Source organism: Pongo abelii, chromosome 21 (assembly GCF_028885655.2).
Source record: "Pongo abelii isolate AG06213 chromosome 21, NHGRI_mPonAbe1-v2.0_pri, whole genome shotgun sequence".
Lineage (NCBI taxonomy): Eukaryota > Metazoa > Chordata > Mammalia > Primates > Hominidae > Pongo > Pongo abelii.
In genome coordinates, this window is record NC_072006.2 from 62,165,682 (window position 1) to 62,180,241 (window position 14,560).

The following is a 14,560-nucleotide window of genomic DNA, read 5'->3' on the forward strand; positions in this document are numbered from 1 at the left end:
CATGCCACTGCACCCAGCCTGGAACACAGTGTGAGACTCTTCTAAAAAAAAAAATAATAAAGAGTTCCATTTAAATTTTCCTATTGATTTTTTAGCTATACTTGTCTGCATTTTTTAAATGGTTGCTATAGAGATTAGAATAGATGTCCTTAACTTTTAATGTTTTACTTACAGTTAATGTTGTACAACTTCACGTAAAAGTGGAAACCTTGCAATTGTGTCAGTTCATATTTCTGCATCCTTTATGTTATAGTTGTTGTATATAACATATACATGTATATGTTATGTACGTATATTACATATATAACATATACATATAACATATATAACATATACATATATACATATATAACATATACATATAACATATACATATATGTTGTATATAACATATGTGTTATATATAACCTATATAACATATATGTTGTATATATAACATATATGTTGTATATAACATATACATATATATAACATATATATGTATACACACACACACACACATACACACGTATTATAAACCCCACAAGGCAAGGTTACAGTTTTTTCCTCTAAATGGTTCTATGGTTTTTAAAGAAATTAAGAGAAATAAAGAAAAAAGAAGATAATTGTCTTTTGCAGGCACCCAGATCCTATTTTCTGAGGATCTGAGTTTCCATCTGGTGTCATTTCCCTTCAGGCTGAAGAACTTCCTTTAGCATTTCTTGTAGTGCAGATCTGCTGGCAACAAAGCCCACAGCTTTCTTTTATCTAAGATATATTTGTTTTGCCTTCATTCTTGAAGGATATTTTCCCTGGATGTATAATTCTTGGTTGACAGTTTTGTTTTTTTTCTTTCATCACTTTAAAGATGTTTTTCCACACCTTCTGGCCTCCATAATTTCTGATATGAAGTCAGCCATTAATGGAATCATTGTTTTCCTATATGCAATGTGTTATTTTTTTCTTGTGGCTTTCAAGTTGCATTGTTTAATTTGGCTTCAACAGTGTGACTAGGATGTATCTTGGTCTGGGATTCTTTGTGTTTATTTTGCTTGATGTTAATTGAGCATCTTGCATCGGTACATTTCTCTCTTTCACCAAATTTGGAAAAATTTTGGCCATTATTTCGCCAAGTATTATTCTGCCCCATTCTTTCTCTCCTCTCCTCTAAGACTCCATTTACATGTGTGTCAGACACTTGCCTATTTAAATGCATTCCTGAGGCTCTGTTCATTTTTTTCTTAAATCACTATTGTCCTTGTGTTTTGCATGGAATAATTTCTATTAATCTGCTTCAAGTTCATTTAGTCTTTCCTCAGCCTTCTTTCTCCATTTGGCTCTTAAAGGTCCACCAAGTGAATTTCTCATCTCAGATATTACATTTTTCAGTTCTAGAATTCTATTAGGTCCTTTTTTTGGTTTCTAATTCTCTGTAGAGATTTCCTATGTTTTCCTTAAATATACATATATATACATACATACACACATATATATATTTAAACTTTATTAGAAGTTTTAATAGTTGCTATAAAATCTTGGTATTCCAGTTCTAACATATCTAGTTTATATTGGAGTTTGTCTCAGTTGACTTTACTTTTTCTTGAGAATTTTTTTCATTTCATTTTTTTTAATGTCAAGCAATTTTTGGATTATATTCTAGTGTGGTGAAAAGAATAATATCTCCCTCAGATTTCCCCCTGCAAAGATGTTGATATGGTTTGGCTGTGTCCCCACCCAAATCTCACCTTGAATTGTAATCCCCATAATCCCCATGTGTCAAGGGAGGGACCCAGTGGTGGTTGAATCATGGGGGCAGTTTCCCCCATGCTATTCTCGTGAGAGTGAGTGAGTTCTCATGAGATCTGATGGCTTTATAAGCATCTGGCATTTCCCCTGCTCACTCTCACTCCATCCTGCTGCCATGTGAAGAAGATGCCTGCTTCTCCTTTGGCTTCTGTAATGATTGTAAGTTTCCTGAGGCTTCCCCAGCAATGTGGAACTGTGAGTCAATTAAATCTCTTTGCTTTATAAATTACCCAGTCTTGGGCAGTCTTATTTGTTTGTTTGTTTGTTTGTTTTTGAGATGGAGTTTTGCTCTTGTTGCCCAGGCTGGACTGCAGTGGTGTGATCTCGGTTCACCGCAACCTCTGCCTCCTGGGTTCAAGCGATCCTCCTGTCTCAGCCTCTTGAGTAGCTGGGATTACAGGCATGTGCCACCACTCCCGGCTAATTTTGTATTTTTAGTAGAGTTGGGGTTTCTCCATTTTGGTCAGGCTGGTCTCAAACTCCCAACCTCAGGTGATCCGCCCACCTCGGCTTCCCAAAGTGCTGGGATTACAGGCATAAGACACCGCGCCCAGCAAGGGCAGTTTTTTATAGTCATGTGAGAGCAGACTAATGCAGATGTCCACATCCTAATCCACAGCACCTGTGAATATGTGATCTTCCATAGCAACACGGACTTTCCGTATGTAATTGGGATTTGGAGATTACCCTGAATGATCCTGGTGGGCCCATTATAGTCTCAGGGTCTGCTATAATAAGGAAACAGTAGGGTCAGAGGCAGAGAAGGAGATGTGACAATGGAAAGAGAGGTAAGAGCGATGTGAGGAAGGAACCACAAACCAAGAAATGCAGGCAGCCTCTAGATGCCAGGAAAGGAAAGAAAATGGATTCCCCTAGATCCTCCAGAAGAAACACAGCCCTTCGGACCTACATTAGTGTGAGATGATCAATGTGTGTTTTTAAGCCGTGAGGTTTGTGGAAATTCATTACATCAGCAATAGCAAATGAATACACCTGGACAGAAGGAATGCTAAATTGTGACCATTCTGGGCTTTTTCTCTGATAAGTGCTGTTTCTCGTGTTTTATCAGGCAGTTATCTTGGTGGAATTTGAACTTCAAATCCTGTTGCTAGGACGGCATTTCCTGTCTCACTTCACATCTTTATCTTCCCTGAGCTGAGGTTTCCGATTATGTGGCCGGAATCCCCCTGGAGTCCCTGTGGCCTGGTGCCTGCACTTTGTCAGCCACCCTTAGCCTCAGGCCAAAAGCCACAAAGAAAAGCCCTTGCTTTGAGCTGTGGCCTCCTCCCCTGCTGTCTCCACTCTCCAGCCTTTCAGGTGTTTGGATCCAGGGGTACTTGGAGTGTTCTCTTGTTTCTGAATTGGTTCTCAGAAAGACAGAGTGAAAAGACGACAATTTTTCTAGCACTGGGTTCCAGCCTGGTTTCGTTACTTACTCGCTGCATGACCTTGGGCAGCTGAGCTTGTGTCAGCCTCAGTTTCCCCATCCGTAGGACTCTACGTCAGAGGATAGTGTCTGCATTGATGAGCAAATGCACGTATTTGTAAGGTGCTGGGTCCAAGCTTGGTTTCCTTGTTATTTTCCAAGCATCTCTCTGCTGCTCATGGAAGGACAACCCCAAAGCTAACTGCTGGACAGTTTTTCAAGCCTTATCAGTTCATCCAAATGGTTAACTCTAAGTTTCTTTCCTGTCAGAAAAATAAAACTTTAAACAATGATACAGAGCCATGAGTTGTTATTCAGGATTTTCAAACTGTATTTCCCCAAACCAGCTTTGCTACATAGGCTCTGCTCCTAAGCTATTGCCCACAGCAAACAAGAAGGGATCTGGAGGCCAGGTGTGGTGGGTCACACTTGTAATCCCAGCGCTTTGGTAGGCCAAGGCAGGAGTTTGAAGCAAGCCTGGCCAACATGGTGAAACCCCGTCTCTACTAAAAATACAAAAAAAAAAAAAAAAAAAAATTAACTGGACGTGGTGGTGGGTGTCTGTAGTCCCAGCTATTTGGGAGGCTGAGGCAGCAGAATTGCTTGAACCCCGGAGGCGGAGGTTGCAGTGAGCTGAAATCACGCCACTGCACTCCAACCTGGGTGACAGAGCGAGACTCTGTCTCAAAAAAAAAAAAAAAAGGACCTGAAATGCTTCGTGGGGTTGTGGCAAGGTCTTGGAGCCTCTGGAATCTGGTTCTGGAGCTGGGTGGGGCTTCCACTGGGCTCTGCAGTCCTGGGCCGAGGGCTGGCTCATTTGTTTATGGGATATTTGCTTCCTGGGAGTCTACAGTATAGTGGTCCCTGCCCTGGGTGCTGGACACAGCAGCAAACAAGGCAGACACAGCCCCGCCCTTGTAGCATGGACATCTGCTCACAGCGCTGGGCACATGTCTGGGTGTAAAACCACAATTGTGATCAGAGGAATGAGCTGGGGTGTCCTGTGAGTGTCTGAGATAGGCATTGATTGGGTCGTGGAGGCTCGTGGGCCACGCTGAGGTCTCATGGCTGAGTAGAATTTGCCTGGCCAGGTGGGAGGGAAAGGACAAGAGGAAGCAACAAGAGCCTGTGCACAGGCCCTGTAGGGGGAAGGGATGTGGTAAGTTCCAGAACTGCAGGAAGGCCTTGGAGGGCTGGAGCTCGGAGGAGGGCATGTGGGGAGGATGGGAAGTTAGGGAACAGGCAGTAGGGTTGCTAGACTTAGTAAATGTAAATACAGGATGCCCAGTTAAACTTGAATTTCAGGAAAAAAAGTCAGATACTTTTTTAGTATAAGTGTGTCTCAAGTGTTGTATGGGACATACTTATACATACTTACACTAGAAAAGTATTCATTGTTGAGCACAGCATGGTGGCTCACACCTTGAATCCCAGCAGTTTGGGAGGCTGAGGTTGGAGAATCTCTTGAGCCCAGGAGTTCAAGACCAGCCTAGCAATATAGCAAGAGCCCCCATCTCTTAAAAAAAAAATTAAAAAATTAGCTGGGCAGAGTGGCACGTGCCTGTAGTCTTAGCTACTCAGGAGGCTGAGGTGAGGATCACATGAGCCCAGGAGTTCGCGCTGCAGTAACCCGTGATCACACCGCTGCACTCCAGCCTTGGTGACAAAGTGAGACCCTGTCTGAAAAATACTACTACTACGGGGCTGGGCGTGGTGGCTCACACCTGTAATTCCGGCACTTTGGGAGGCCAAAGCTGGTGGATCACCTGAGGTCAGGAGTTTGAGACCAGCCTGGCCAACATGGTGAAACCCTGTCCTACTAAAAATATAAAAATTAGCCACACGTGGTGGCATGCACCTGTAGTCCCAGCTACTCAGGAAGCTGAGGCACGAGAATTGCTTGAACCCGGGAGGCAGAGGCTGCAATGAGCCGAGATTGCACCACTGCACTCCATCCTGGGCCAGAAGAGTGAGACCCTGCCTCAAAAAAACAAAACAAAACAAAAAACTACTACTGATAATAATAACTCATTGTTTATCTGAAATTCTAATTTAATGGCATCTTGTTTTCTATTTGGTAACCCTATGAGCAGGGTGTTGCAGAACAGGGCAATGAACTTGTTCTCAAACCAGGAACAACGGTGGGCTGTAGGGCTACACTGGGAGCAGCAGTATCCAGGCAGCATTTGGAGGTCAGCTGCATGTTGGGGAGAACGGATGGGAGTGCATGAGGGGCAGACAAGGACTGGTGGAGGCTGCTGCTGTGCCCAGGAAAGCCCCTGAGCATCGGAGGCTTGGGGAGGCCCCAGGTGCTGCGGGATGGAGAAATGCACTGGAGTGGAATCTTGCCTGTGTCTGCTGCTGGAAGGGAAGCTGCCCTTTGTCACAGGGTGATTACTCACTGGGTGCCAGAGGATGTGGTACTGACGAAGCAGCCAGGCTGGGATCCTTGCTTGATGTCACTTGGTGGCTCCTTGATGTCACTAACAGGCATCATCCTGCTCACAGCCCCTCCCCACCCCAAAATGAGAGCTGATCAGCCCAGACAGACGCCTTACCTCTGCTTGCTTTTGTGATTCAAAAATGAGTCATCCACCCCAGGCAAGAGCAGGCTGAGGACCTTTTCCTTGGCTGGGAGTTTGGGGGTTGGGTGGCTCTTCCGGAGGCTACAGGGTTCAGACAGCCTCCTGTCTGCAAGATTAGTTCCTTCCAGTGCAAGAAACTTAAAGGGGCCAGATGCGGTGGCTCACACCTGTAATCCCAGCACTTTGGGAGGCCAAGCTGGGAGGATCACATGAGCTTAGGAGTTCAAGATCAGCTTGGGCAACATAGCAAGACCCCATCTCTACAAAAATAAGCAGAATTAGCTTAGCTGAGCATGGCGGCATGCACTTGTAGTCCCAGATATTCAGGAGGCTGAGGCAGGAGGATCACTTGAGCTCAGGAGTTTCAGGCTGCAGTGAGCTGTGCTTGTGCCGCTGAACATCAGCCTGGACAACAGTTCTGTAAGATGAGAACAAGAATAGTGCCTGGTTCCTGGGGCTGTTCCAGGATTAAATGAGACAGAGCTTATGAAAAGTCTTGGGATATAGTAGATGCTCAGTTAATGTTATTTGCTTTCTTCTCTCTCTCATGACAACAGAGAAGCTGGCAAGGTGAAAGTCAAGAGCAGGAGGTCAGAAAACATGTTCCTGTAAAAGCCCAGATGGAAAATACTCTAGGCTTTGTGGGCCAGACAGAAGCCGCCACAGGCAACATGCAAATAACGAAGCATGGCCGTGTTCCCATAAAACTTCATTTATTGACTCCGCTGTTTGAGTTTCAAATAATTTTCATGTAATTTTCAAATGTCACATGACATTAGATTTTCCCCCTAACCATTTAGCTGTGTAAACACTAGTTTTAGCTCACGGAGTGCACAGAAATGGGCTGTGGGCTGCACGTGGCCCTTGGGCTGCAGTTTGCAACCCCTGCCGAGAGTGAGGTTACCGTCTGGCCTGGCTGGAGCCAGGACTTGCTGATCTGTGAGTTTTCTGACTCTATGAGGGAGGCAGTGAGGTTGTTAGAGTCTTGAACTAGATAGAACCAAACTCAAAGTTTTATCTTTTCCTAAGTTTCCAGAACCAAAAATATTCCTTGTGAGCCAACCTGAACTGCAAAGATATTGATATATTTTCTAGAATTCTTTACTGGAAGCTCCCTACTGTTCCTCAAACTATACCTGAATCAAATCACTGAGTCCTGCTGGAGTTCCTGGAGCTCCTGGAGTTGGGGCATAAAAGGGTGGGAAGGGTCTGGGGCAGACCTGGTTTTTGGTATTGAAAGTCCCACAACCCTGGGACCCCCTCAATCCAAGGCAGACTGGGCCGATTGGTCACGGGATAAGTGGATTAATTTCTCCGGAATTTGAAGCCCCTGGATGCTTTCCTTCCCCCATCATCTCAGGGATGTAGCCCTCTGGGGCTCCTGGAGGCTTTCCTTCCCCATCATCTTGGGGGTGGGGGGCACCCTCTGGGTGCTCAGATCCCCAGTGCCCTGTCCACCATGGATAGGGGGCCCTAGGAGGCCCTATCGCTTCTCGGCCTTTCGGCTAAGATCAAGTGTGGAAAGGGGGCCCTGTGGGAGGCTCATTTTCCAGCAGCCACAATCCCCAGGGTGGTGTGGGACCTGCATCTGGCACTGCAGGAAGCACAGCACATTGCAGTGGGGGTCAGGGGTGATGGGATGGCCTGAAGGGCAGTTGTGGTGTGTGGGATGGGGGACCTAGAAGATTCCTTGTCCCTTAGCCCTGACCTATTGGCTGGGAGATGGAGAGAGGGCAGGAGGCTTGAGCTTGGCTTGCGAGAGGCCACCAGGGTGACGGACTCATCCCAGTTTCATCCTAGTTGGGATCGACTGTCCCACTTTCAACAGTGAATGTCCTGCACCCTGGGAGCTCCCTCAATCCCCAGCAAACTGGGATAGTTGGTCACCTTAGAGGTCACCTTAGCCTCTGGCAAGAGACAGCAGAGCCTGTTCCCAGTGCCCTGGCTGCTCCAGATGTCTTGGGGACCATTGGCCTTGTAGGTGCTGATCGTGAAGGCCAAGAAGGCAGGCCTTCCGGGGTCTAGCCTCTCTTCTTCATAGCTGCATGACCCAGGACAGTTCCTTTACCCACTGAGCCTCAGTTTTTTAATCAGTAAAGAGGGTATTGTCACACAAGAACCTCTGAGCCTGTGGTGTGAAAGTTTTAGAGTACAGAGTGGGTGCTTTGTGGAACAGGCTCTGATGAGGATGAAGTAGAAGATGGTGCAACAAGCTGGGATGCACCGTGACTCAGTTCTTGCTTGCTGGAGAGGAAAAGAAAAGACACGCCAAAGGAAAAGCAAGAGATCTCAGCCCTGGGGCTGGTGATGGGTCCTGAGACGAGTGTCTGGATGGCCAGGCTGGGAGGTGAGGACTCTGGTCTGAGGAGCGGGCTCAGGAGCTGCTGCACTCCAAGCCCCACTGGTCCCAGTGATTTCATGCATGACCCAGGCACACCCAGGACCTGGGTTGGGACAGAGGAGTGATGCTTTAAGACTTGCTGTCAGCAGGTGGGTGGGCTGTGCTGGGGTGGGAAGAAGACAGCATACCAGCTTCCTCCCCCATAGCTGATGTAGAAAGAATGAGGCCCCTGGGCCCCCCTCACCAAAGGCGAGACCTTCCTCAGCAAAGCCTGCCCCTGAGCCAGACAAATGGTAGCTTCCAGACCAGCCCTGAACAGGAGAAATGACAATCGCTAACCCCAGATTTTACTCTCTTCTGTGTATTTATTCCAGTTAGTTCATGCTCCTAACTGGCACCTTCCAGCAGTATTCAATGTTTGATGTGACTCTTTGTTGTTAGGTGTTCCTTCAAAAGACATATTGTTGTTTTGTCTGTGCATGTGTTTTACTCTATGGGACCGACAGATGTGACATAGATCTCATTGTTTCTTCTCTTTTCTCACTCAACATCACGTCTTAAAGCATATCCATGTTGCTGTGTGTACACTGGGTCCATTGCATCTCAGCAGTCTAGGGGGTTCATCTCCCAGAGATGGCTGGCCAGGGTGTCTCCAGGACCCACAGCACATGCAGGTGTGTGATGCACATTCTCAGACACATCTACCTCTGGAAGTGAGTATGGTTTATTGGGCATAGAGGCCCAGAAGTCAGAGCTGCTAGAATGCCAGAAAATCTACTAGATCCTACAACTCCCTGGGCAGAGCCCAAGAACTCCTACATCCGTACACGCCCTTCCAATCTCTGGCAATAACTATCTTTTAAATTCTTGTCAGTTATTGTTTCATTTGCATATCTCTGACTACTAATGAATTTAACAACTTTCATATGTTTATCAGCTCTTTAGGTTTCCTTGTCTGTAAATTTGCCTGTTCATATCTTTCGTCCATTTTCCCGATGGGGTTCCTCTCTTTTTTTTGTTTATGTGCCAGGGTTCTTGATATAATCCACATATTACTCCCCTGGTGGTTTTAGATATTATAAATATCTTTTCTCAGGTTATCATTGTTCTGTTAATTTTGTCCAAGGTATCTTTTGTCAGCTGATGAAGCAGAAATTCTCAGTTTTGATGTAATTAAATGAATCAGGTTTTGGCTTTATGGTTTGTGCTCTTGAAATTTTGTTTCATAAACCATTCTCAATGTCTAGGTCACAAAGCTATTATCCCCATTTTCTTGCATGCTTACATTTGGTTTTTCCTTTTAAGTAAGGTCTTTGATTTCTATGGAGTCCACCTGATGTGTTGTATTAGGCAGGTACATGCCTATTTTTCTTTAGCTCTCAAGCCCGTTATCCAACATCTATAAAATGACCCTTGTTTCTCCATAGATTTCTGGCCCCTGCATCACCACATCTTGAGTCCCTGTCAGTACATGGGACTTTCTCTGCCGTGCTGCTTTGGTCTATGTGTCTGTCCTTGTATTAGTACTGCATGGTTTTTCCAACTGTGTCTTTGTAGTGGGTGTTACAGGGCAAGAGGCACTTGGGGTACCCTAGTCCTGGCCCTGGGGAAGACTCCTTTTTACTCTCCTTTTGCAAGGTGGGTTTAGCTCTTCTTCATGGATTATTATTCTTCCATCTAAATGAATGTTAGTTTCATCAAAATCAAACTTGGTAAGTTTGATTAAAGTTGCATTGAATTTATAGGTTCAACATATGAATCAGAGCAAGATACATTTGTTTATTCAAGTCGTCTTTTATTCAAATTAAATTTTTTTCTACATAGCGCTCTTTTGTGCTCTTGGTGAAATAAACTCTTAGAAATGTTCTAGTTTTGATTGCTCTTGCAAAAGTTATCTTCCTTTTAAAAATGTGTCTAAAATTATTTTTAATTAAATAATAATTGTGTCTATTTGTGGGGTACAAAGTGATGTTTTGATCTATGTATACACTGTAGAAAGATTCAGTCAAGCTAATCAATATATTCATCATCTCACCAACTTATCTTTTTTGTAGCGAGAACATTTAAAAATCTATCCTTTCACCAATTTTGAAATATACAGCACATAGGTATTAACTCTGATCACCATCCAGTGCAATAGATCACTAAAACTTACTCCCTGAGTCTAACTGAAACTTTGGGCTCTTTAATCAACATCTTTCCATTCCTCTCTGTGAATCCCAATCTTTCTGTTTCTTTGAGATCCACTTTTTTAGATTTCGCACATAAGTGAGATCATTACAGTATTTGTCTTTCTGTGCCTGGCTTATTTCACTTAGCATATTCCTCCAGTTCCATCCATGTTGTTGCAAATGACAAAATTTCAATTTTTTTTTTTTTTTTTTAGACCAGGTCTTGCTCTGTTGCCCAGCAGGCTGGAGTGCAGTGGCATGATCTTGGCTCACTGCTACCTCCGCCTCCCAGGTTCAAGTGATCCTCCTGCCTTAGCCCCCCTAGTAGCTGGGATTACAGGCATGCGCCACCATGGCTGGCTAATTTTTGTATTTTTAGTAGAGATGGGGCTTCACCATGTTGGGCAGGCTGGTCTCGAACTCCTGACCTCAGGTGATCCACCCGCCTTGGCCTCCCAAAGTGCTGGGATTACAGGCATGAGTCACCACGCCTGGCCAATTTCCTTCTTTTAAAAGGCTGATGAGTATTCCATTGCATATATATACCACATTTTCTTTATGCATTCATCCATTGACGGACACTTAGATTGCTTCCATTTCTTAGCTATTGCAAATAATGCTGAAATGAACATGAGAGTGTAGATTTCTCTTCAATATACATATTGATTTCAATTCTTCTGGATATATACACAGAGGTGGGATTGCTGGATCATGTAGTAATTCTATTTTTAGCTTTTTGAGGAACCTCCACGCTACTTTACAAAATGGCTGTACAAATTTACATTCCCACCAACATTGTACAAGTGTTCTCTTTTCTCTGCATCCTCACTAGCACTTGTTCCCATTTGTCTTTTTGATACTAGCCATTCTAACAGGTGTGAGGTGGTATCTCATTGTGGTTTTAATTTGCATTTCCCTGATGATATGACATGTTGAGCATTTTTTCCTGTATCTGTTGGCCATTCTATCTCTGACCAACATTGTGAAACCCCATCTCTACTAAAAACACAAAAATGAGCTGAGTGTGGTGGTGCCTGCCTGTAATCCCAGCTACTCAGGGGGCTGAGGCAGGAGAATCGCTTGAACCCAGGAGGCGAAGGTTGCGGTGAGCCGAGATCATGCCACTGCACTCCAGCCTGGGCAATAGAGTAAGACTCCATTTCAAAAAACAAAACAAAACAAAAATCAAGTTATTTGTTTTATTGCTATTGAATTGTTTGAGTTCCTTAGATATTTTGAATATCTTATCAAAATAAGATATTTAAACCCTTATCAGATGTATGGCTTGGCCATTTTTCTTTTAATCTGCGCATTATCTCTTTACTCTGTTGTGTCCTTTGCTTTGCAGAAATTTTTTAGTTTGTTGTAATCCCATTTGTCTATTTCTGGTTTTGTTGCCTGTGCTTCTGAAGTCCTGTTCAAGAAATTATTGCCCAGACCAATGTTGTGAAGCTTTCCTCTATGCTTTCTTCTGGTAGCTTTATGGTTTCAGGTCTTATATTTAGATATTTTAGCAATTTTGAGTTGATTTTTGTCTATGTTGTGAGATAAGGGCCCAATTTCATAGAAAGATATCTTTCCTAAAATTTTATTTTCTAGTTCAATACTAGAAAGTGTAGAGCAGTGCTTTTGAGTTTTATCAGTCGATCTTGCTTCTGGCATTTCTGCTGCTTTCTGTTATCAGTTGGATATTGGGGTGTTGTTCTGTGCCTGACACTGTGCTGGCCCCTTTCAGATTGCCTCCACACCCTGAACCCAATAGATAGGAGTATGTCTGGGGGAGCTGTCTACACCAGCAAGAACACCTCCAGATAAAGGAGAACAGAATTTGTTATTGAGTGCACTCAAGCTGGAGTGTCTTTGTGCAAAAAAATCCATAGATCTGATTGTCGTTTAGAGAAATGAAGAGGTGGGGGTGTCTGCTCAGCTAGAAAGGGCTGGAGGCAACTTGGGTAAACTCTCACTTGAGTTTAACTTGCTTAATAAATGGCCCCTACCCTCAAATCCCAAAGAGATCATTCTACATGTGCTCCCATGCTAACATGTAGATTTCCTTAAACATTTAGGTCCTCAGTTCACCTGGAGTCCACCTGTGTGCAGTTTAAGCAGGTACACCATTGTATTCTTTATATAGGGAGATGGTTTTCCTAACATCATGTACAAAACTTGGGGTCCCTGTTTGTTTTCCCCACCCTACCTCAGGTGAGGGTTTGAGACAGATTTTTCACCTGTGCAGGTAGCATTTCCCCAGACTGTCGGCTCCAGGCAGGACCCACATATTGTTTATTTACCTTTGGAGACTGGAAGCTCCATGGGGCAGGGCTCTTGTCTGTTCTGCCTATCACATCCCACTGCATTCCTCAGCACCTTCCAGGCAGCCCTGGCAGGTGATTGGTGCTTTATGAATGCTTGGTAAATAGATGAGTGAATGAATAAATGAGGGAACAAAAGGATGAGTGGAGAGTCCCTGTGCCTGGCACACAGTAAGTGCCTTGTAAATGCTTATCGCTTGCCCATTTAAGCTCCAGTCTCCCCATGTGTGATTTGCAAAAAGAGATCTGTCTCTCTCCTCCCTCCGTGGGACCAGCTGAGGTTATGGGGGCAAAGGGGCTTTGGAACATGCAAAGTGCAAACTCGTGACCGTGTTCTTGAGTTCTGGGTCCATTCTTGAAGCCACGTATGGCCTCACCCCTGGGGGTGCCTGCAGAGCTCACCTGCAGATTTGTTACTCGTAAGTGTCGTACACCAAGAGGGACAACAGCAGCCCCATCTTTCTGCTGCTTTTGCAGCTGATGTAAGCACAAGAAACTCAGGTGAAAAAAATGACAAAGCACTCGAGATCAGCCACAAAACCCAAGTCAGGGCTTTATTTGATCTGTAATGGGAAGGAAAAAAAATCCCCAAACTTTTGTGAGGATAGGAAGACCAAATAGTAAGAAATAAAACCAGCACTTTGGCGTTACTCAGTTGAAAAGGACGCTTAAGCCCACACTCTCATGAAGAGACCTTCACATTCCAAAGGCAAGCAGCTGATTCCCGCCCACGCCAAGACCACTTCCTCTAGAAATTTTGGTTGCCTGTAGGATGGAAAAATCATCTCCTGGTTTCTGGTCTGACAGCAGTGAGAACATACAACCCTATGACTGCCCCCAGTTGCTGAGAAGTGCCGGATAATGCCCCTCTTCTCTTCTTTCCAGCAAGATGGCCCAGCTGAGGTCTTCATAGCCCAGTCTGGGACTCAGGTCCAGGCAGGAGAAAGGTTCACAGGGAAGCAGCTGTTCATTTGGCAAAAAAGGCTCCTGGAGGAAACACTGATGTTAAATTGCAACAGGGAAACAATGCAGGGGATAGGTGTGTTCTGGCAAGAGAAGGGCTGCAAGGAAGGAGTGTGCTGCCTCTGAGGGTGCAGGAGCACAGCCAGCTGCACAGGGGCCCAGAAGACGACTGCTCCTGAAACTGTCCTGGGCTGTAAGAATGCCTGTCCCCAACAACAGAAATCAAATCAGGACACTTGCAGCTAGTCTCCACCCATCTGATCATCCCTGTATCTACCTATTCGCCCATCTACCCATCTATCCACCGACCCATCCACCTATCATCCATCTATCCATCCAGCCATCCATCTACCCATCCATCCACCCACCCACCCACTTATCTATCCATCCATCCATCCATCCATCCACCTATTTGTCCATCCATCCACCTATTCGTCTATCCATCCATTCATCCATCCATCCATCCATCCATCCACCTATTCATCCATCCATCCACCTATCAATCCATTCATCCACTTATCCATCCATCCACCCACCCATCCATCCATCCATCCATTCACCTATTCATCCATCCATCCACCTATCGATCCATCCATCCATCCATCCATCCATCCATCCATCCATCCATTTATCCACCCATCCATTTATCAATCCATCAATTTGCCCAGCCTCCTGCCTGTGCATTCATCTATCTATCCACATGCCCATCCTTTCTTTCATCCATCTTTTTACCCATCCTTTCACCTATCCAACTGTTGATCCAGACATTCATCAGTTTGTCTGTCTGTCCATTCATTCATCCATCCACCTAACTACTGATTTATCCATTCATCCACTCATCTGTTTGGTTTGAGCTTCCCTAGAAAATAATGATGATGATGATGGTGAAGATGGTGACGGTGATGGTGATAATTATAGTGATGATATGGATGATATATTATATGTGATGTGTGATAGTGCTGATATGGATGGAGGGA